The following is a 21278-nucleotide window of genomic DNA, read 5'->3' on the forward strand; positions in this document are numbered from 1 at the left end:
ACCCGTCCTCCTTCACAGGCAACGATGTGTCCAAACCCAGGCGCGTCCTCAGCGTCTCACAAACGAACATCACAAGGTCGAGTTCCCGGCAGTTCTGCTTGAATCACACATGGCTTAAATGCAGAACGCCATCTCATTATCTGCTTCAGCTGAAAGTCTTTAAGGTTGCACGTGAGCACCATCCACAGGTGCTGCACATTACGTTGATGAGGGTGAAGGACTCTTCTGCCAGCACCTTCTCCACAGACAATAAATCAGTTTGCATACCACCTGGAAAGCAAAGAAAAGAAAAGAACACCCAAATGTCCAGCCAAACCCCCCAACACACAACAATATAAGTTGTTCCACTAAACACGGCAGCGAAACTGTAAACTTAATAAGTGAGTGATCAGAGACCACTGATGTAAGAGGCATGATGTCAATATTCGTGACAGCAATACCACATGCGAGAACTAGATCCAGGGTATTTCCACTAACGTCCGTCGAATCCCGAACGCATTGCCGAAATCTCAATGCATTCACAATTTCCATAAATGATTTGCAGAGGGGATCAGAAGGCTTATTTATATGAATGTTAAAGTCACCAATGATCAGAATGTTATCTACACTAGTTGACAAGTTAGAGATGAATGCACCAAATTCATCTAAGAATTCAGAATATGGGCCAGGAGGCCTATATACAGTGACAAAGTAATACGACTGATTTTTATTCTTCTGACCTTGGCAATGTGTAATATCCTGAGCAGAGCGGAGAATCAGATGCTCAAACGAGTGATATTTGTAACCCCCAACAGCGAATAAGCTAAACCTAGATTTATAAATAAGAGCAACACCCCTGCCTTGCTTTCCATCATGAGGGACGTGACTAAATGTATGTGCTGGTGGGCAACCCTCATTTAAGGGGAGGACAGCTGTAGGTTTAAGCCAGGTTTCACACAGCCCAATCATATCTACGTGATGATCAATAATTAAATCATTGATCAACAGTTATTTTGAGGACAGTGATCTTATGTTAATGAGACCCAGTCTAAGGACCTCAGTGGGGTTGACAGTTGAACTGTTTGGGTTTAGGGGTGGTTCCAGAGTAGCATATATAAGATGCCTAGAAGTAGGTTTAGGTTTAAGACATTCCATGCGCGTTGTAGGTAGCAGACACAAAATATTTGCTATTGCTGGAACAACCACTGGGCCATCCTCAATTTCATCAGCATCCAATATAGTAATGGGTATTAAGTTTGGAAAGCATATCCCTCTATGATTTTTATGGACACGACTACGGAAGCAGGCCACAGTCTCAACTTGTTGAAATTCCCTCCCTGGCAAATAAACTGCACTATCATCATAGTGGATTTTCTGCACTAAATTCCCCGCTAAGCTAATGGATTCCACACCCACATTTGTCATAAGCCTTGCAGGGTCTCTAATCACCTGCTCTGTGGCATGCTGTAGATTCCTAATGTTACCTTCCCTGTAGAGCTCTATCTATGTTCGCAGACAAGATGGCGGCGCCTTCCCCAGTAGGGTGGAGGCCGTCGGGCATCAGCAAGCCACGGCGGCCCCAGAACAAAGGCCAGTTATCAATAAAGCTAAAGCCTTGCTGGCTACAAAACTGCGCCAGCCACCTATTTAACGATGTCAGCCTGCTAAACGCCTCATCAGTACCCCGGGAGGGGAGGGGACCAGAGACTATTAATCGATGCCGACACATCTTTCTGGCAAGGTCACAAGTCCTCTCTATGTCCATTTTTGTGACCTCTAAGTGCTTCATCCTGATATCATTGGTGTTAACGTGAATAACTATGTGACTATATCTCGTGTCATGTTCCTTCGTCTGTCTTCCCTTCTGCAGCGTCAGCACCCAATGTCGGGAACTCTGGCCCCAGAAATACATTTAATGTCAGCCGGCACCTGTAACCTGACTTTGCCCGTGATAGAATCCCCTATCACTAAAGTCCAATGTTTCGGCCTGGAGACAGGAGTGGAAGTCATTTGTGGGCTCAGAGAATTCACATCTGGCAAATCCAAGGGGGAGAACCGATTCACAGTTCGCACTGGCGAGTGTGATCGGGGTGCCACAACGGGGCACCAAGCCCTACAGGGCTTCTTCCGCCTAGCCACAGTCCGAAAGCCATCCTCCACAGCCGGCATTTCTAAGCTGATGCTAATGGGCTCGCTAGCCCGCCCAACACTAACCTCATCTGGAGTGCCCGTAACTTCTAACTCCACTGAGCTAAGAAGCTGCTCCAACTTATGGACACGGCTCTCTAAGAGAGCCACCCTATCTTCCAACATCACGCAGGATTTATGGAGGGTGTAAAGTAGTATTAGTAGTGTACTTTGTGCATTAAGAAATTCAAGAATGTAGCCAAGCAAACACGAGCTAACCAATAATGGATAAGCTAAACACTCCTAAGGCTCACACAGACGCAAATAAATTTATTAAAATTCACAGCAGTTACACTGAAAAAGTAACAGAAGTATTAAACAGGTAAAAAAAAAGCAGCAGCTATAAAATACACTAAACAGTTAATTAACTAACAGGAGTGTAAAAAAATTAAATGAAAAAATGATGACGGGGGTCCAAAATATCTAACGCAAGGTAACCGCTAGCGAAAATGCTAGCCGCTCCTAAGATTTTACACAGGAGTAAAATAATTACTTAAAATTCACAGCAGTTCGACTGAAAAATGAACAGAAGTATTAAACGGGTAAAAAAGAAACAGCTATGAAAAGTAACGACGGAGAGGAGAGAGGTTGACCTAGCTAGCGAATGCTAAGTGCTAGCGAATTCTAACTGCAAGTGATTCACAACAGGACTGTTGTTAAATAACGTTCAGAGTAGATACAATTAATAACCAGAAGATTGCTAAACAGAAATAAAAGAAGCGTATACAACCGTGTGAAGTTCAGAGTGGCGTCATCGGTGGCTGATGGTGGATGAGGTCCTCCCAGGCAATGTTTGCTGTAAAGGCTGATGTCAGAGGCACAAAGTGGCTCAAATAAACAAAACAAAGCAAAGCATTTTGTTTCTAGATTGGAAAGCTTCAAAGAGCGTTTTCTTGGAAGCTGTTCAGGGTTTGACCTGTTTGCGCAGTTTGGAGACCCTGTAGGTCTGCATCATTTATCCTATTATTCATTTCGATTGCAATTGAAAATTGCTTTAAATTTCTTAACATAAAAGTTAATTGAATAGTTTTAAGATTAGTTAGTAGAATTTGGAGCTTGCAGGTTCTCCTAGTGTTTGTGTGGGTCTGTCTGGTTGTTACGGCTTCCTCCCACAATTAAGGATATGCAAGTTAGTTGAATTTGAAATTTTGAATTGGTCCAGGTCTATCTGGTACAAAAGATCTCAACTTTAGTGTTCATCCCCCCATTGGATTGGCTGGGGTGGCTCAATTATAAGTGTAAAACTATTAATGTGTCCTACTCAGTTTTGGAGAAACAATTTTACGCCTAAAATATGGGGTAAATTAAAAATTGTGAAGTCATTTCAATATTTGATGATCTTGGTGCATCTAAGTAGAAATAACAGACATATTTAGTAAGGGTGTCGGAAAAAATTGATTCACGTCTGAATCGCGATTCTTATTTATTACGATTCTGAATCGATCCAAAATGTCCAAGAATCCTCCCGGTTGGCTTCTGGGGTATAGTCACGGTTGGTGACACTGGACGTGTTTCCAGTTTCCACTGCGCCAAGGGGGTGGGGTTGGGGTTGTTTTGTTTGTATGTTTTTTTTTCTCCTTTTGTTTTTCCCCCCAGTTTCCGCCCTCAGGGTTTGACTGTGGTGTCCTCTGGGGGGGAAAGGGCTGTGGGTCCATCTAGCCATAGACGGCCGGGGCTGGGTCCGTTGTTCATGAGGGGAGGCGTCTCCTGGGGTTGATGGAATGGTCCTCTGGGAGGCGCTGGGAGTCCCCGTGGGTGACGTTAGGTCCCAGAGGGACCTAGGCTGTGGTTATTACTCCTGGAGCTGGCGGGATGTCCTCTGGGGGGTGTTGGTCCCTACATGTCGTTGGGGGGGGGGGGGGGTGTTAGCAGTTTTATTTGCAAACTTAAGTTTGGGTTTTTCTTTTCTCCCCTTCCCGGGGTTTGATGGAACGGGCCTCTGGGGAGGGGGGGGTGTTTTGGTTGTTTGTGTTTGTCTTTTTTGTTTTATGACTAATCAGCTGTGAACATGGTTGGACAAAGGCTGACCGCACAGGTTCAAGAACTCCTGGCCACACCTGTGCTAATTGACTGATAGAAACAAGGGCAAAGATGCAGCCAGAGGAGAAGACACCTACCGTTCTGTAGATGAGGATTCTGTTGGAAGATGAATGCGGATACGGTTTCCAGCCATGGTCCCTGGAGGGGGGTGTTTCTCCTGGGCCAGGTTTGTGTGGTCGCCGGGAGGCTTCCCGTGAGGGTGGGGTACTGTTGTATGGCTGGGGGGCCTGGCTGCCTTTTTGTTTCTGTCTTTTGTTTTTTCCTTCCAGGTGGCTTGCATTTGGGACTGAGTGGCTGTGTAGCTGAGTTTATCAGGACCTCACCCTGATCACCTGCGGCTCGTCAGGACTCACAGCTGTGGTGCATCTTCATGGATTGGAACATGGTGGCATTTAAGACTGGAGTACACAGTGTGTATTTGCCAGAGACTCGACCTTGTGACCAGACGGGTGAGATCGTCGTCTCGGGAGCCATCTCATCATCAGTGGATGCAGAGAACGTCCAGGTTTGATGCATGGTCTGTGAAAGAGGAGAGGGTGAGGTCTCACGCTCGTCAGCACACTTCCTGAGGTATGTTAGATTTTGTGACTAACATTTATACAGTCAGTAAATGTGGTGTCCCTCACACCTTATTATATTGAGCTGTATGTTGGTCATTTATACATAATGATTCCTTCTTTCAGACTCGGTTTGTCGCGGCCACCTGGGGGGTGTCAGCGGGGTCCTTGGGTCCGAACCAGTTCTGGCTCCGGACCGTTAGCGCTGCTGGGAGCGCACCGCAATCCACCACGCCAGACCGCGCACGTTTATATTTTTCACAGCACTGTTATGTTCATTAAACTCTGTTATCCTTTGTACCGTGCTCTGCTTATTTTATACTGGGTCCTTCAAACGCTGGTCGGTTCTCCGGGCTGCGTCCGACACATAACAGTGTACCACAGGATTTAGTAGTATTATTTTCTTTTAACGCACTGTCTTAGTTTGGAGAGAGTTTCTCTTTGATCTCTGTTGATTTTAAATTGGTCCACGTCAGTTGAGATTTTGTCACACACCAGGTGAGATCTGGCCCTACGGGGAAGGAACGCCCAGGTTGGGCTACTGGTGTTTTGGTCAGGTGCTCTTGGTGCATAGCACCTCAAGTTGTCAGTCAGTCGGTTGTAGTGGTTTCAGGGGAAGCGGTTGCTGCACCTGAGCCCAAAGTTTAAACCGTTTGAAGTCTATGAGAGGTTCAATTCAGTCAAAGAAGTCTTTGCCGAAAAGAAGTGGAAAAGTATCCAGTTGTGATGTACAGACTGGATGGACAAAACTCATGGGCCCCACCATCAGGTGGATGTGGGCCGTGGATGACGTCATGGTGTCTCGGTCAGTGTACGATTGTATCTTAACTGAGCAAGGTGTGTGTGTAAGGTTTTTCTTAGTCTCAGCCTGCAGTTTGTTAAACAGTTTGGCTGACATGAGTGTGACATCGGCAGCCATGTCAATGAGGGCTTCCTGCTGGAAGGAGTTTCCAAGTGTTACAGGCATGTATAGCTTTCGTGTTCTGTCATTTTCTGACAGGTTGCACAAAAACTTTGGTTGGCCTGATTCATTTATGCTGACCCCGTCTGGGTGAGCACATGTTTTCTCCTAGAGATTGACCTTGTCTCCACAAGCGTTGCTGAAGGAGTAAGGTTGACCTTTTTGCAGTGTTTGGTCTTGTGCTTCGAGTCTGGGACTCGGGATCTGTGTCTGATTCAGTCTGTGACCTTCCTCAGCTGTGTGAGACTGACGGAATGATGCTGCTACATGTGAAGGTGGAACCATACAGGTGACGGATAGCACATCAGCCCTATGTTTTCAGTCGTGTGATTATCTGAGAAATTGAGCATGAGCTGGACATGCCCCAACATGTCCTGTGGGGCTTCATCACGGCGTTGCTTTGCGCCATGCGGCTCCACCGCGACGTGCGGAACCCTTTCCATGACAAAAACTCCTGTAACAGTGGAATGTGCCGTTCATTTCTAAACTGGACACTGTCTTGTATGTCGTCTGACTAGCACAGGAATTGTGAAAAGACGTGGACATCAGCACTTTTTCGGCACATTGAGACAGACGTGCAGAGGAGTTCCGCGTGTCGCAGTGGAGCCGCATGGCGCAAAGCAACTGTTGTGTGGGCCGCTGAAGAGGAGGTACTGCTGGCCCACCACCATTAGAGGGCGCCCTGCCTGGAGTGCGGGCTCCAGGCACCGGAGGGCGCTGCCGCCTTACAGGAGCAGCCAGGATGACAGCTGTCACCCATCACTGGAGACAGCTGATCCCAATCAACAAGGAGGTATATCAGCAGGACGGCATCTCCACCTCATTTGCCGAGATATCGCCTTACCAAAGAGGTAACAATCTCCGCCTACACATACGTGTGACTATAATTGTATTCTTGTTGATTATTTGTAGGACAGCTGACTACCGGACAGCATTTGGATAAGTACTCACCTTCCTACACTTCTTGATTGTTGTTGACGAGAGGTGGAGGTGGACTCTCCACCCTCCGTGTTGCTGGGTGCAGCCGCACCCACACCTGACTGTTTCTGTTTCTTGCCAGCAGTATCGGATCCGACGAGCGGAGGCAGTGGCCACCTGGGAATTCGGGACTTGGCGGCTCCAGTATTCCCGGGGTTCGGTGGCAGAGGAAATCGGGTTGGTTCCGGTTTGACTTGGACAGACGTCTCCTATCGTCGAGCCTGCCCACACGACACCGTTGTAATTGAACTCAGTCTCAATATTGTAATCGGTTGTATTTGTTGTGCCTGTTTCACAACAGTAAAAACAGTGTTATTTGACTCCTCCATTGTCCGTTCATTTGCGCCCCCTGTTGTGGGTCCGTGTTCCTACACTTTCACAACAGGATATCTCGGCCAACGTCATGGATCCCGAAGGGCGTCAACCGACTGTTGAACGGCCAATGGAAGACCAGGACGCGCAGGCGTCCTCGGGAGGGGTGATCGGTGAGTTGCAGTGGATCATCGCCGCTTTCACGAAACGGATGGATTTAATGACCGAGCAGAACGTCCTCCTGAACCGCAGGGTGGAGGCTCTCGCCGCACAAGTGGAAGCGCGCCCCCTGGGCGCCGCTGCGGCTTTTCCTCCCGTCGACCCTGTGCGTAACAGCGATGTTCCACTGGTCGTCCAACGACCCCCCCCCCCACCTTCCCCTGAAGCTTACATAAGCCCCCCAGAGCCGTACAGAGGCTGTGTGGAGACGTGCGCAGATTTTCTTATGCAGTGCTCGCTCGTCTTCGCACAGCGTCCAGTCATGTACGCGACCGATGCTAGCAAGGTAGCTTATGTAATAAACCTGCTTCGCGGTGAGGCACGCGCTCGGGCTACAGCGCTCTGGGAGCAGAATTCACGGCTCCTTCTGACATATGATGGGTTTGTAAGGGAGCTCAGAACCGTGTTCGATCACCCTAATAGAGGCGAAACCGCTTCAACCGTGCTACTGTCAATGAGACAGGGGCGTCAGAGCGCAGCTACCTATGCAGTCGACTTCCGCATCGCGGCTGCGAGGTCCGGCTGGAATAGCACTGCACTCCGCGCCGCCTTTGTAAACGGACTGTCGTTGGTTCTTAAGGAGCACCTGGTGGCTAAGGACGAACCGCGGGATTTAGATGGGCTCATCGATCTTGTCATACGGTTAGACAACCGGTTAGAAGAACGTCGGCGGGAACGAGACGAAGGGCGTGGCCGGGCACGCGCCGTCCCTCTCCCTTCCGGTTCCGACCGCGCTCCGCCTTCCCCACGCTCCACGGCCCCTGCGCTCCGTGGGACCACAGCTCCCCCTACTGACGAAGCTATGGACACGAGTAGGGCAACATTTAGGGCACCGGATGCACAGAGGAGACGGGCCCACGGAGCTTGTTTTGTTTGTGGTGCCATAGAGCACCATATGAGAGACTGCCCCGAGCGGTTAAACTCCAACGGCCACCCCTAGAGACTGGGCTAGGGGTGGGCCGAGACATTCACGTGGGACACACCCACATTGCCACACGACTCCGAGTCACGATCCTTTATGAGGACTCAACCCTGAAGGCCCCAGCACTGGTGGACACGGGCTCTGAGGGGAATCTGTTGGACAGCAGATGGGCCAGGGAGATAGGGCTCCCTCTGGTGGTGCTTACCTCGCCTGTTCAGGTTCGGGCACTAGATGGCTCCCTACTCCCTCCGATCACGCATAAGACACCTCCTGTAACTCTGGTGGTGTCAGGAAATCACCGGGAGGTGATCGAGTTTTTTGTGACCCAGGCCACCTCCCGTGTGGTTTTAGGATTTCCCTGGATGTTGAAGCACAATCCCCGGATTGATTGGCCGTCCGGGGTAGTGGTGCAGTGGAGCGAGACCTGCCATCGGGTGTGTCTAGGTTCCTCGGTTCCTCCCGGCTCCCAAGCTAAGGAGGAGGTCAGAGTCCCGCCCAGTGGAGTACCACGACCTTGTTGACGTGTTCAGCAAGGATCTGGCTCTCTCTCTTCCCCCCCACCGTCCGTATGATTGTGCCATCGATTTGGTTCCGGGCAGTGAGTTCCCGTCCAGTAGGCTGTACAACCTCTCACGGCCTGAGCGCGAATCAATGGAGACCTACATCCGGGACTCGTTAGCTGCCGGGTTGATCCGGAATTCCACCTCCCCGATGGGCGCAGGTTTCTTTTTTGTGGGCAAGAAAGACGGCGGACTTCGTCCATGCATTGATTATAGGGGGCTGAACGAGATCACGGTTCGCAACCGATACCCGTTACCCCTGTTGGATTCAGTGTTCACACCCCTGCATGGAGCCCAAATTTTCACCAAGCTTGATCTTAGAAATGCGTATCACCTGGTTCTGATCCGGAAGGGAGATGAGTGGAAGACGGCATTTAACACCCCCTTAGGTCACTTTGAGTACCTGGTCATGCCGTTCGGTCTCACAAACGCTCCCGCAACATTCCAAGTGTTGGTTAATGATGTCTTGCGGGATTTCCTGCACCGGTTCGTCTTCGTATATCTAGACGATATACTCATCTTTTCTCCGGACCCTGAGACCCATGTCCAGCATGTACGTCAGGTCCTGCAGCGGTTGTTGGAGAACCGGCTGTTTGTGAAGGGCGAGAAGTATGAGTTCCACCGCACGTCTTTGTCCTTCTTGGGGTTCATTATCTCCTCCAACTCCGTCGCTCCTGATCCGGCCAAGGTTATGGCGGTGAGAGACTGGCCCCAACCCACAAGCCGTAGGAAGTTGCAACAGTTCCTAGGCTTTGCTAATTTCTACAGGAGGTTCATTAAGGGCTATAGTCAGGTAGTTAGCCCCCTGACAGCCCTGACCTCACCAAAAGTCCCCTTCACCTGGTCGGGTCGTTGCGAAGCCGCGTTCAAGGAGTTGAAACGGCGCTTCTCGTCTGCACCTGTTTTGGTGCAGCCCGATCCTAGTCGCCAGTTAGTGGTTGAAGTGGACGCCTCGGACTCAGGGATAGGAGCCGTGCTGTCCGAGTCGTCGGATCCCCCGGATCCCATCATCCCGGAGTCCGCTATCGTGGCCACCCTCACCTGGGACGTGGAGAAGACCGTCCGGGAGGCCCTGACACGAGACCCGGACCCCGGAACCGGACCGAAGAACAAACTCTACGTCCCACCAGAAGCTAGGGCTGCAGTCCTGGACTTCTGTCACGGTTCTAAGCTCTCCTGCCATCCTGGGGTGCGTAGGACCGTGGCAGTCGTCCGGCAGTGCTTCTGGTGGGCGTCCTTAGAGGCCGACGTCCGGGGTTACATCCAGGCCTGTACCACCTGTGCCAGGGGCAAGACCGATCACCGCAAAACCTCGGGTTTGCTACAGCCGCTGCCCGTTCCTCATCGCCCCTGGTCCCACATCGGCCTGGATTTTGTCACGGGTCTCCCGCCATCCCAGGGAAACACCGTCATCCTCACGATAGTGGACCGATTCTCCAAGGTGGCCCACTTCGTGGCCCTCCCGAAGCTACCAACGGCCCAGGAGACAGCGGACCTCCTAGTCCACCACGTCGTCCGTCTGCATGGGATACCATCAGACATCGTCTCCGATCGCGGTCCCCAGTTCTCCTCGCATGTTTGGAGGAGCTTTTGCCGGGAACTGGGGGCCACGGTCAGTCTCTCGTCCGGGTATCACCCCCAGACCAACGGACAAGCAGAACGGGCCAACCAGGAGATGGAGCAGACCCTACGCTGTGTGACAGCTGCGCACCCGACGGCCTGGAGTACCCACCTGGCCTGGATCGAGTACGCCCACAACAGTCAAGTGTCATCAGCCACCGGCCTCTCCCCTTTCGAGGTGTGCTTGGGGTATCAACCCCCGTTGTTTCCGGTGGTTGAGGGAGAGGTCGGTGTGCCCTCGGTCCAGGCCCACCTACGGAAGTGCCGTCGGGTGTGGCGTGCCGCCCGTTCTGCTTTGTTAAGGGCCCGGACGAGGGCGAAGAACCATGCAGACCGGCGGCGGGCCCCAGCTCCCCCCGGCAGGAAGTGTGGTTGTCCACCAAGGACATTCCCCTACAAGTGGACTCCCCAAAACTGCAAGAATGATACATCGGTCCGTACAAGATACTCAAGGTCATCAATCCCGCCGCAGTGAGGCTCCAGCTTCCGGCCTCACTGCGGATTCATCCAGTATTCCACGTCTCTAGGATTAAACCTCATCACACCTCACCCCTCTGCACTCCGGGTCCGGCGCCACCTCCTGCCCGGATCATCGACGGAGAGCCGGCTTGGACCGTGCGCCGGCTCCTCGACGTCCGACGGATGGGCCGGGGTTTTCAGTATCTGGTGGACTGGGAGGGGTACGGCCCCGAAGAACGCTCCTGGGTGAAGAAGGGCTTCATCCTGGACCCGGCCCTCCTGGCCGACTTCTACCGTCGCCACCCTGACAAACCCGGTCGTGCGCCAGGAGGCGCCCGTTGAGGGGGGGGTCCTGTTGTGTGGGCCGCTGAAGAGGAGGTACTGCTGGCCCACCACCACTAGAGGGCGCCCTGCCTGGAGTGTGGGCTCCAGGCACCGGAGGGCGCTGCCGCCTTACAGGAGCAGCCAGGATGACAGCTGTCACCCATCACTGGAGACAGCTGATCCCAATCAACAAGGAGGTATATCAGCAGGACGGCATCTCCACCTCATTTGCCGAGATATCGCCTTACCAAAGAGGTAACAATCTCCGCCTACACATACGTGTGACTATAATTGTATTCTTGTTGATTATTTGTAGGACAGCTGACTACCGGACAGCATTTGGATAAGTACTCACCTTCCTACACTTCTTGATTGTTGTTGACGAGAGGTGGAGGTGGACTCTCCACCCTCCGTGTTGCTGGGTGCAGCCGCACCCACACCTGACTGTTTCTGTCTCTTGCCAGCAGTACCGGATCTGACGAGCGGAGGCAGTGGCCACCTGGGAATTCGGGACTTGGCGGCTCCAGTATTCCCGGGGTTCGGTGGCAGAGGAAATCGGGTTGGTTCCGGTTCGACTTGGACAGACGTCTCCTATCGTCGAGCCTGCCCACACGACACCGTTGTAATTGAACTCAGTCTCAATATTGTAATCGGTTGTATTTGTTGTGCCTGTTTCACAACAGTAAAAACAGTGTTATTTGACTCCTCCATTGTCCGTTCATTTGCGCCCCCTGTTGTGGGTCCGTGTTCCTACACTTTCACAACAGCAACGCCGTGATGAAGCCTCACAGGACATGTTGGGGCACGTCCAGCTCATGCTCAATTTCTCAGATAATCACACGACTGAAAAGCAACCGACAGCCGTCTGAAATCCACCTGAAAGCCGTCCTGTGAGACCAACACAGAGGTGGTTTTGTGCCGCGTAATGAATGGCTCCATGGCATGTCCCTCCGCTTTTCTTTCCATGAAAAAAAAAACTGTAACAGTGGAATGTGCCGAAAAAGTGCTGATGTCCATGCCTTCTGCCTTTTTGTGAAAGTCAGACGATGTCCTGGATCAACAAAGCCTTCACGTTGGAAATGATCTGGTTGTTCCAGCGGGGTTGGAGCCTGTCGATCGGCGCTCGGAGCGCGGCGGGCTCTCAGCAGTTGTGGGCGGTCTTTAAACCGTCTGGATCACTCCTTAATCTGTGTAATCCCCATAAAATCGTCCCTGAAAGCCATATTAATTTTCCGAACGCTGTCCACCTGGAGGTCTCTCACAGTTTCTGGAAAAAAATTGATGCAGCAAATCTCCAAATCGTTCAGACATTTATTCACAATAAAAAAACGACAAGAGGGGTGGACCAGTGCTCACACAAAGCCTGCTCACAGGCGAATGACGCAACCGACAGGCGTGAAAAAACTCACGCATGCGCACGAAGGTTCAAGCTTGGCTGATGCAATCACACGTGATTCAAATCCATATGGTTTTGAAAAAAATAAAAAGGTCGGTCTCACAGACCTCGTATATATATATATATATATATATATATATATATATATATATATATATATATATATATATATATATATATATATATATATATATATATATATATACTTTTTCTTGAGCTGCTTGGGTGGGTAGGGAGACTTCCCATGGGATAAAAGCTTTTCAACCTACCATGCCTGGTTCTCAAGACCAGGCAGCTAAGTGGCTCTACTCGACTCTTTTCTACTCTTCTATTTTACTCTTCCTTTTTAGATATACCTTAGTATACTAGCATAGTTGCACTTTAGAATTGGAATATAATATATAAGATATACCTTACTGAATTTTCATGTAGCTACTTAACTTCCAGTTCTGTGCTTGGTGGTTTCATTACCCTGGCAGACTGGTTCAGGTTAAGTTTTGGTATGACACGTTTATTCGTGCCTAGTAATCTTCATATATATGTTACATATACTGTTCATATATTATGTACTTATTCTTAGCTATTCTTACTTTCTACTTTTTTAATGTTTTTTCTAGCTACAAATAATTTTCTATACTTTTCTGATATTATGATAACTACGTATTATAATAATAGTCATACAAAATAAGATGATATACTTTTACCCTGTCCCTTATACATAAGTTACTGTACAGTGGGGAAAATAAGTATTTGACCCCGTCAGTTTTGGAGGTTTTCCCACCTAGAAAGAATGGAGAGGTCTGTAATTTTTATTGTAGGTACACTTCAACTGTGAGAGACAGAATCTAAAAAAAAAATCCAGTAAATCACATTGTATGATTTTTAAATAATTAATTTGCATTTTATTGCAAAAAATAAGTATTTGACCCCCTAGAAAAACAGAGCTTAACAACTGGTACAGAAACATTTCAGAATCAGAATGGCCTTTATTGTCATTGTAATTTGCATTACAACGAGATTTGAGTGCAACTCCAAAAAGGTGCTTTCCGTGGTGCGAGTAATTTTTAGCCAAATAAAAGACAGTGAAATTTAACAGTAAGTTATTCAGAATATATGTACAACTAATATAAACATAAGGTAAAATAAAATGTGGACTAAGTAAAATGTAAAACGAGAATTATGTACAACAGTGGAATCATATTGCACGGGAAGACTGCACATGGTTTACAGATATTGCACAGGAAACTTGAAATGTGCGGATTAGAGTGGTTTGTTATTGTTCAGTGCAGTCATCGCTCTGGGGAGAAAGCTGTCCCGGAGTCTGTTTGTTCTAGTTTTGATTGACGTTTACCGTCGGCCGGAGGGTAGTACGTCAAACAGGTGGTTGCTGGGGTGGGATGTGTCTTTGCTGATGCTGGCAGCTCTGCTGAGGTAGCGAGAGCTGGTAACCAGTGATCCCCTGGGCCGTTTTGATCACCCTCTGCAGCGCTCTTTTGTCTGCTGCTGTGCACCCCCCGTACCACACTGTGATGCAGTATGTCAGGATGCTGTCGATGGTGGCTCTGTAGAACAACACCAGCAGCTTCTCCTCCAGATTGTTTCTCCTGAGCACCCTCAGGAAGTGGAGTCGCTGCTGGGCTTTCTTCACCACCACTGTGGTGTTGGCAGTCCAGGAGAGGCTGTCAGAGAGCTGCACTCCCAGGAACCTGATGGAGCTGACCCTTTCCACACAGTCCCCTTGGATGTAGAGCGGGGCATGGTCACCCCTGTTCTTCCTGAAGTCCAGGATTATTTCTTTTGTTTTTGTGGTGTTCAGCGGCAGGTTGTTAGCTGAACACCACGCTGTCAGTCAATTTACCTCGTCTCTGTAGTCGGTCTCATCCCCCCCCCTGAGATGAGCCCAATCATGGTGGTATCATCCGCAAACTTTATGATGGTGTTTGTGTGAACAGGAGGGGGCTCAGTACACAGCCTTGAGGGGAACCGGTGCTGAGTGTGATGGTGGAAGAAAGGTGGGGGCCAAGTTTCACAGACTGTGGGCGGTTTGTGCGAAAGTCCTTGATCCACTGGCAGATGGGGGTGGAGATGCCCAGATGTGTCAGTTTCAGGACCAGGATCTCTGCGATGATGTGGTTGAAGGCTGAGCTGAAGTCCAGGAAGAGCATCCTCACATAGCTCCCCTGGTGCTCCAGGTGGCTCAGCATGGTGTGGAGAGCTGTGGTGATAGCATCCTCTGTGGAACGGTTTGCCCTGTAGGCAAACTGGTGGGGGTCCAGAGTGGGAGGCAGACAGGCTATGATGTGCTGAGAGACCAGTCTTTCAAAGCACTTCATGACCACAGGCGTAAGTGCAACAGGCCTGTAGTCAGCTCTCCACTGCTGACTTCTTTGGAACTGGAATGATGGTGGAGGATTTGAGGCAGGGTGAAATGATGGCCTGCGACAGGGACAGGTTGAAGATGCAGGTGAAACCTCCGGCCAGTTGGTCAGCACACGCTTTGAGTACCTTTCCAGGTACACCATCGGGGCCGGCCACCTTCCTGGGGTTCACCACCTTCAGCACACGTCTCACTTTATGTTCCTGAAATGTTAGCGTGCTAGTGCTGGAGGGTGGTGTGTGTGGAGTTGCTGCTGGTCTGTCTGCTTCGAAGCAGGCAAAGGAGTGGTTCAGCTCCTCTGTCAGCGAGGCATCAGACCTGCCACATCCTTCTGGGTTCATTTACAGTGAAGTGGTCCTCTATCTTCTCCTTGTAGGCAGCCTTGGCCTCTCTGATGCCTCTTTTCAGATCGGACCTGGCCGCGCTGTACAGGGCCCCGTCCCCTGAATTAAAGGCGGTGTTGCAGCTTTTTAATAGGGACTGGACTGCACTGTTCATCCAGGGCTTCTGGTTTGGAAAAACCCTGACCCTTTTGTTGACAGTGACAGTGTCAACACAGTTCTTAATGGAAGAGAGTACAGTGTCGGTGTACTCCTGCAGGTTGTGGCTGGAAAATAAATCCCATACAGTCCGTGAGAAGCAGTCCTGTAGCTGGGAGAGCGCTCCCTCAGGCCAGGTTTGGATCGTCTTCTGTTGTAGCTTTGTTTGCCTCAGCGGGGGGGTGTAGGTGGGGGTGAGGGACAGGCAGAGATGGTCAAATCCAGCGAGATGGGGGAGAGGAGTGACTTTGTACACGTTTTATGTTTGAGTACACATAGGCCAAAGTATTTTCCCCTCTGGTGGCACATTTCACGTACTGGACGAACTTAGGGAGCACAGTCTTGAAACACATTCTTGGTTGAAGTCACCAGCAACAATACAAACCCCATCCGGGTGGGCCAGCTGCTGTTTATTTATACAGGCAAGCAAGAGGCTAATTGGACCGTGCTAACATTAGCATTGGGTGGGATGTAAACAGCAAACACAACTACTATGAACTCCCTTGGGAGATAAAAAGGTCTGCATGAGACTGCCAGCACCTCTAAATCAGGAGAACAGTGAGAGTCAATGACCCTGCTGCTACAGCACCACTCACGGTTCACATAAACACAGAGCCCTCCACCTCTGCACTTACCCAAATCACTGGTTCTATACTGCCGGTGTAGCGTGCAGCCTGCTAGCTCGACTGCAGCGTCAGGATCAGCGGGTGAAGCCACGTCTCCATGATGAAAATAACACTGCAGTTCCGCACAAAGCTGTTTGTGGCCATCTGTAGCTCCAATTCGTCCATTTTGTGTGTGATGGATCTGGTGTTTGAGAGGAAGAGGCTCGGTAATGCTGGCCTATGAGGTTGTTTACGTAGCCTAGCATCGGGACCGAAGCAACATCCTCGCTTCTGCTTCCTGTCTCTACGCCCCTTTCCCCGCCTGCTGGGCAGGCTGGTAATCCACGGAGAGCCTGGTGTTCTCGCTATGTCCTGTTGTGGTACTGGTGGAATTCACTCGTAACCGACAGTTTGTACCTCAGACCGAGGTCGATAAGGTTCTGGCAGCTGAAGCTGTGGGTCGCTTTACAAAACTCGAAGAATATATGCGCAAAAAGTAAGAAAAACGTGTCTGCCATTACAGAGGTCAGACTTTTCCTGTAGTTCTTGACCAAGTTTTCACACACTGCAACAGGGATTTTGGTCCAGTCCACACAGATCTTCTCCAAATCTTTCAGGTTTGGAGTTTCAGCTCCCTCCAAAGATTTTTTATTGAGTTTAGGTCTGGAGACTGGCCAGGCCACTCCAGGACCTTGAAATGCTTCTTACGGAGCCCCTCCTTAGTTGCCCTGGCTGTGTGTTTGGAGTCACTGTCATGCTGGAAGACCCAGCCATGACCCATCTTCAATGCTCTTACCGAGGGAATTTCAATTCAATTTATTTCAATTTATTTTCATTTATATAGTGCCAAATCACAACAGAGTTGCCTCAAAGTGCTTCACACAGGTAATGGCTTCATCCTTACATAGAGGACACCTGATTCACACCTGTTTGTTCCACAAAATTGACAAACTCATTGATTGAATGCCACACTACTATTATTGTGAACACCCCCTTTTCTACTTTTTTTTACTAATAGCCCAATTTCATAGCCTTAAGACTGTGCATATCATGAATGCTTGGTCTTGTTGGATTTGTGAGAATCTACTGGTACCTTGTTTCCCATGTAACAATAAGAAATATACTCAAAACCTGGATTAAGATTTTTAGTCACATAGCACTACTATTATTCTGAACACTACTGTATGTTAAGATATTTTGTCTTAAAAATGCCTAACTCGATTTTGAACAGACCTGGCTGGTACATTTTGGCCACTGGATGGAAGAAGTTATTTGATTTTCTTTTTGATTGATAAATGATCAAAGTCAGAGGTGAATGTCAAATTTTCAGCATTATGCACATATAAAGAATAAAGATGAATGAATATGTTAGAATCATATTTCATACAGTTTATACAGTCACCTTACTCCTCATTACAGTCATGTATTCAGCAAACTGTAATAATTCTGAATTCGAGCAGGACGCTATATTTGCAGTTTTTTTATTATGGGGGGGGGGGGGCATGTTAAATATGGTAAACCTGCCTTGTGTTTAACTGTGCTACACTGTACTCCAACTGAGCTCAAACAATGAGGCTAAAACCATATTGACTCGGTCTGACATCCGGGAACTCAGTTTGTGAGGTCTGAGCAACACTGACTGGTGTGAAATAATCGAGATGGGTGCATTGTTTAATTAGCGGACAGTTTAATTCGATGGAAGGTTTTTACATTTTAGCCACTTTTTTTAAAATGCTTTCTAATTCAAGTGTTATACTAAAAATGCAGAAATGCAAAATCACCCACTAAATGACTAAACTGTCCCAGATAATTTAGCACAATGCATTTTCTCCAACACTAAACATGCACAAAACTAATTTCCAGAGCTATATAAGGAAAAAACAAAGCTCCACAGGACTGAGAGACCGTTAGGAACTTTAATAACGGATATACTGATTTATAGCGAGTCTAATATGTGAAAGGCACATGAAGAACAAGATTTCAAATGTAGAAAGGAAGCAAAGAAAATTTTAATAAGACTTGTCCTCATTAACAACCACTTGCCATATTTGGAAAATCAGCTGTCAAACATTTTACAGGTTTTAATGCCTAATCCAGAAATTGAAAACACAGAACAAAGACCATGCACCGTCTTCCAACAAACCCTATGAACCTTTTATAATATAACAGCTGTGGCTGAAGCTCCACACCTCCAGTATCGCGCTCATTCAGGGGAGGCGAGTCGGCCAGCAAAGAGGATGGTGTTGGTGGACTTATGGAGGATGAAGAGGAGGGCGGGATGGTCTACAAAGAAGGTGTTGGTCTCGGTGGGTTGAAAAGAAGTTAGTTCTATGATCACGGCTGTAGCAGCAGCAGCTTCAGTTCCTTCCTCATTGACCTCAACAAAAGCCTTGTGGACGACATCTGAGATTGCCAAGTTTTTTGTCAAAGACATTCCTGTCAGTGGGAGAGAACTTTAAACACATACTGTACTCGATGTTGTATTTAAATTCTGATGTGAGTTGTAGTGCACATAAATATTTGTGTGTGTTCCATGATGTCATGCTGTCAATATAATTATTATTCTGACATATGTCATACCAGAGAAGTCACACTTGTTGGAATCAAAGGCGTCCTGCATGCCCAGACTGATCAGGATTGTATTCAGGCTGTACGACTCCTCCAACTTGAACTGAGGCAGTTTCACTTCAACTTCAGCTTTTCTCATCCTGCTTGTCCACTCCACAAACCTGTCATAGGTCAGCTCTCTCTCCAGCTGGAGTGAAAACAATCAGTTATTAATCTGTTTCTTTATTTACTTATTTTGCCATAGTTCTTTGTTACCTTCTCCAGACCAGTTGTATCATCTTCTATGTCACTGGGTAGAAAGATCAGCATGCTGAGGTCTTCAGTTTCATAAGGCATCTCAAGGATCTGTGCAATTTGTTAAATAATAGTCAGCTTTTTAAAACAGGTTTGTAAGTTCATTTATCAATTCCCTAAAACATGCGTATCTCTCATCCTGGCTGTTGGAGCTCTCTAGACATTTGGGTGTGCACCTGTTTTTCATGCATGCATCTTGTGGTACCCAGCAAAAATAGAGAAATGATGTAAAGTCAATCATCTTTACATAATGCTGGCAACATTTAATAAAAAAAATAACACCTTTTACTGTAGTTTCAATCTTTAGGTTAGAAGTACACTGAAAAAAGAGAATGTTTGAACCAACTTAAAGTGTTACAATTTGTAAAAGTCTGAATGAAATAAGTTGTTTGAACTTAAGTTTGAAAGTTAAATCAACTCTAACTTACAAACTTAAGTTCAAACAACTTAATTCATTCAGGTTTTTACAAATTCTAACACTTTTTAAGTTAATTCAAACATTCTCTTTTTTCACTATAATAAAAAATAGGAATTTAATTTTTTTTTTAACTATTTCAACAATTTTTAAAAATCTCATGATTGGTATCCCACTGCAAGTCAATTTTCTGGTCTTCGCTTTCCAAACATTCCTCAGTGAAACTTACAAAGAGCTCTGTGACCCGCAGGATCTGGATTATAAAGAGAATCTCAAAAGGGAAAAACTGCTGGTTCAGATGGTAACTGTATGCATTTCTATACTTATGCATTTCTATACTTATATTTTTATGTTTACATATAACAATTTCATCTCAGCATGTACTATAAGGGAGGGGCTGTATGTTGGTTTTAAAAAATGGTGGTCTATTAAAAGCATTTGTGGAAAAAAAAAAAAAAACAACTTCACAGAAGACGGCGTGTGGGAAAAAGCCATGATCAAAATCAAATCATGTAAAAAAATAAATAAAGCTGGATGTCACAGCCACACAACAGAAATGGAGCAGAAACTGTCAGGCTGGGAGGTAGCGAGGCACTGACTGAGGCTGGATACCACATGCAGACTCTCAGGCATATGAGTATAAAAAGCTGAATTCTTTAATGGAGACACAGGCAAACAGTCCACGGTGCAAAAGTACACATAAGGGTGAGACAATAAGACGTGGTCCAAAACAAGCAGGGTTCAGTAAATGAGCAAACAGGGCAATCAGAGCAGTGACAACAGGTTCCAAAAAAACAGAGGAGGGGTCGGAACACACGGCTCGGCAAACAACAGTACTATGACGAGAGCCAGTAAGTGACAAAAGTCGACAAACGAGCAGGGAGGAAGTGAACAGAAGCAGTTTAAATAAAGACAGGCGGTAATTGGATAACAAGATGCATGTGGTGTGAGAAGGATCTGGAAAGGAGTTGTGGTCAGGAGAATCCAAGAGGGAGAAAGAGAGGCAAGAAAAGGCAGTGACAAGTGGGCAAGGAAGTGACAGATAAAACGGGGCGTGGCCAACAGCAGTGAGGAAGTGCAGGTGCAGGACAAGAGAGTGCGATGATCTGAGGGAGACAGTAATACAAATGAAACTGGGCGTGAACACGAGAACAGGGATGAGTGCAGACACGAGGCAGACGAAGACAAGATGAGACAGGCAGGTGTGAGCAGTGAAAGAATTACAATGACAACTAATGACTACACAAAGGAAACACAAACTGGCAGAAGCAAAACAAACCATCAGAAAATAAGTACTGAAACAAAACTACATGACAACTGGTAAGAGAACAATAAGAATATAAACACAAAGACAAAACCAAACTGGAAATGTCTAACGCCTGGTTCACACGGCAGGATTTTAAAATTATATGTAGGTTTCCAAAACCTGAGAGGCCACACACGTGAAGATAAAAAAAAAATCATAGATCTAACAGGTTTGGTCATACAGTGTGTGGTGTGCAGCCACACGGTGAAGTCAACACACCACACACAAACAGCTTTCACACACGAACATTCCCAGGTCAGACAGGAAATCATACAAAATTTCTCGAGATTAAACGTGACTTCAAAGTAAACAGACGGAGATAGTTTGTGGACTATTTAAAACAGAGGGGAAAAAACAATACAAAAAGAAAAGGCGTTCTTTAAAGAAGTGGAGACAGCGCCACCACCGGACTTTCTGCTAAGGCGTCCTTAAGATTGTCGGAAGGGGAAGATCGGGTCCGATATCGGCCTAATTATCTTGCCGTGTGAAGCAGGCTTTAGACTAGTAAAACAAAGTGGTTAATCAAACAATAAGTAAAACCAGGACTAAGTGATAAACAGAAAACAAAACCTGATACAACAACATAACTGATAATATCATAAAATCACAAAACAACAAGTGATAAACTAATGATAAACAATGAAACCAACTGACTGAACA

At 47.6% G+C, this 21278-nt stretch overlaps 1 pseudogene; it reads right to left on the reverse strand.

The window, feature by feature from the left end:
* LOC117511783 overlaps positions 1 to 21278 on the reverse strand; it is a 130893-nt pseudogene that overhangs the window by 39140 nt on the left and 70475 nt on the right.

Source organism: Thalassophryne amazonica, chromosome 1 (assembly GCF_902500255.1).
Source record: "Thalassophryne amazonica chromosome 1, fThaAma1.1, whole genome shotgun sequence".
Taxonomy (NCBI): domain Eukaryota; kingdom Metazoa; phylum Chordata; class Actinopteri; order Batrachoidiformes; family Batrachoididae; genus Thalassophryne; species Thalassophryne amazonica.